The 3,476-nt window shown below is 34.1% G+C and overlaps 1 long non-coding RNA gene across 1 annotated transcript in view; it reads left to right on the top strand.

Annotated features, from left to right (window-relative positions):
• The first annotated feature begins 2,966 nt into the window (after positions 1–2,966).
• Positions 2,967–3,476, top strand: part of LOC108371613 (uncharacterized) — a 7,310-nt gene continuing 6,800 nt past the window's right edge. The window contains exon 1 of the long non-coding RNA XR_001848769.1: positions 2,967–3,156. This is a non-coding gene — a long non-coding RNA (uncharacterized LOC108371613). The remainder of the gene's footprint in view (positions 3,157–3,476) is intronic.

The following is a 3,476-nucleotide window of genomic DNA, read 5'->3' as shown; positions in this document are numbered from 1 at the left end:
GAGCGGTTTTCGAGCATTTTGGTAATGAAAAAAATTTGCAAATTTTTTCAAAAATTTTTTGCCTTAAAATGCTCAATATTTGTTAAATTTATATAAAATTTGTACCCGATAATATTTCTACTGCTCCAAAGAACCTATAACCCGAAAATGAAAGTTATATATGCCAACAATAAGTTGCTAGAGCACTTTAAAGGCTCAAAATTGACCCCAAAATAAGGCAATGTTTACCGTTGTTTTTACGACAGAAACCGAATTGGTTATTTACAAAAATGAATCTGTCGACAGGCTTGGAATTTTATCTTTGAAACGCCACACTTTTCTTTGAAATCGCTTTATTAGTTCTCGTGCAATAAGCGTTTTTGTGAAGCTCTAAAAATTACAACTACAACATTTGAACATATACTAGGTTCACATATAAGTAGATTATCCTCATTTTCGAGCTTAACACCCTAATCTGTAATTATAACAAGAGATTAGCCGTATAAAATTCGTCCCTTGTTAATCTGTAATTATAAAATAATCTCAGATTTAACCGATAACTTTTCGGTGTCCATCCTAGTTTTATCGATTGTTTTTGCGAAAGAGAGGAGAAATGCCAAATGTAAAAGTAAACAAAAATGTACGCTAGCAAGTAAAAGAGGTTTGTAAAGGTATTTTTAATAAAATGTTAAGTTAAAATATATTTATATTGCTTATTATAGCAGAAAAACGTGATCACGGTGGCACAGAGAAGAAACATAAATTTTCCTTGAGATGTGGGAATAACAAGCACAACAAATTTGACGGCTAATAATCTGAGATTTGCCTGTGTAAACGGGGTGATTAAAAAACTAGCTTTGATTGAGATAATATTGATATGTGAACATAGTTATAGCCCCCATACCTTAAGGTAAGACGTATTCTACGTCAAAATGCCCTATCTCGGCTGCCTTATCTCAGGACATCTGCAATACATTTTCATTTGAGATAGGGCGTTATTCAACCGGTGTTCTTGAAGAGGTTTCTGATATAGGATGTTTTCGAATTGGCTCTCGAGAAAGATCGGCCTTCGACTCAGGTATCAATATTTTTTACTTGCGCCAAATAATTTTGGTATAGATGAAATCAGTGTAAAAAGTGCTATCTATCTGTTTTTCCATAGCTAAACGGTTAGTGTACTCGATGTGAAAATTATGTAATCAAGATGCAGTCGTTATTGAAAACAACGCAACAACACGAAAGTCTCTCTTGTCAAAACTCAGCCGTTAAATGGAACGAAAAATTTATTTTCCTCTTTAAAGAAAAATTAAATACAAGGCAAATTTAAATAGCCTGAGTGCATTGGAAAAATAAATAAACTCTTGATAATGACATAAATCAAGCAACGTGGTGTCCCCACAGGCACACGTTTTTATCTTGACAATGTTATCAGACAATATTTTGCCAATGGAGGGCGCATATTGCTCATGACGAGCAATACATACAATCTTATCTTGGTTTCTCGTTCGGACATTAATACTTCAAACATAATTGTAATTAGTAATCAACTCCTTCGGTCCACAGCAATGGAATTGATCACCTTTTTAATTCCTTATAAGTAGTTTCAAAAGTATTTTCTTGATTTTGAATTCCATTACAAGGAATTGCATATTGTATTTGGAATTAAATACATGGAAGTGATGTTTTTAACACTTCGAAAATTCGTTATATGACTTTGGTGGTACTTTGCGAGCCTCCTTGATATATTTTTTAGGCGTTAGGAGTGAACGTCAAAATGAAAGCTGAAATAAGTAAAAAAGTTAAAGTTCGGGCGGAGCCGAATATTAAATACCAGCCACAAGTATGAAATATAGTTGGTTCCCTTTTCCGAAAACTACCGCTGCAAGGTAAGCAGGGGTGAATTTACCCTTATTTCAAACATCTTCGATAGAACGTTCAGTTAGACATAATGTTATACATTTATATAGTTATGTATGTATATCACGTCTATTTTCCCAAATCCCATAATAATGTTATTTGTTTTTAAGGAATTGTTGTTATTATCAATTTTGAGTCCTTAAATTTCGAAATATCGTTGTTTGAAGCCCACTTTCCAAAATTTTATCATAAACGTTTTTTTGCTAAAGAATTATTGCAAACACCAATTTTAAATAAACTAGCTTCAGTACTTCCTGATTTATTGAATATTTCGTATTTCTTTAAATTACCGTTATAGGGGATGTGAGCATGATTAGTGTACGATTTTAAAAATTTTCAGCTATTTGGTATGTTTGTCACGTGCCAAGTTTCGGAAAAATTGGTGGGGCGGTTACCAAGATATACAAATGCAGTCGTAAGTGGGCGTGGCTACGCACATTTTCCAAAAATTTAAACTGTAAATATGAATTTTGAGTGAATAAGCAAGTTTCAACATGACGAACAGAAAATCAAAAAATGTTGCCTTTTGTAGAAATTTCCCACAATCGACTTGTCAAACCTCCACAGAGCCCTCTTAATGTTACAACAGGTTTGCGCTAAAAACATGAACGAACGACACAAGATCACCCAAGAACAAGAGTGAAAAAAGCAGGTTCTACGCCAACTTGTTTCGCTCGTAAACGAAAGAAAAGTAAATAAAGCCAAAAAACAGCGAAAACCAAAAGTGACCAAAAATTATTGACAGCCAATTTTATAACACAATTTAGGTAAAATTACCCATTAAGATGCTTTAAAACGTGTTGTCATGTGGAATTATTTTTTCTTTAGTTAAAGAAATGTGTAAAATAGTGGTGCTTGTGATGTGAATAAATGCTCAGCTGACGAGCCCGCTTTCGCAAACTTTTTTCTAAAAACCAGTTTTAAATGTTGTTGATTCCTGCGCTAAAGAGAAATTTTGTCTTCTTTGATAAACCGCTTGTGCATTTGACTCTTAAGATATTTGAATTTATTTAGAATACGGCAACTCTACGTAGCGAATGAAGTGATATACCGGATGTGCCATTCGGTACTAGTTTGTCACTCGCTCATTACTCGTTCCATTACATCGAGTTATGAAAAGAATTTTTAAACGTACTTGGGGACGGTCGTGACATTTTGTATATTTTAACTTCTTTTGAAAAACGTAAAAATTTGAAAATTCGCTTTAAAGTGATAACGTAGTAAACGAGCATTGTTTTTTGATTACAAATCACTATTAAAGTAAGGAGTTGAAACATAGGAACTTCTACATTTTTGGTGCTAATTATCTTCATTTTATTTCTCGGTGATTCTCCTTTGTCATCGCTCTTCGTCGCCTCCATCGTTGGTTCGTCGTCTTCACGTCGACGACAACTCGTGTGCCCGAACCATTCCAACGTGCCTTTGTTTTGGGGACGTGCGTGCGTGTATGTGCATCTTTGTGAATTTCGTCGTTTGCTAAAAACTCGCCGAATATCTGCAAATTCGTTAATCGCTACTCGCTGAATGTCTGACGATTGCTGTCTACATTTTCATTTATTACCTATGTGGTACTGAAAAAT

The sequence above is a fragment of the Rhagoletis zephyria genome, unplaced genomic scaffold (assembly GCF_001687245.7).
Source record: "Rhagoletis zephyria isolate East Lansing unplaced genomic scaffold, Rhagoletis_zephyria_1.1 Rzeph_scaffold_05108, whole genome shotgun sequence".
Classification (NCBI taxonomy): Eukaryota; Metazoa; Arthropoda; class Insecta; order Diptera; family Tephritidae; genus Rhagoletis; species Rhagoletis zephyria.
Note: the sequence above shows the minus strand (reverse complement) of the source record. Positions and strands in the feature narration are given on the sequence as shown.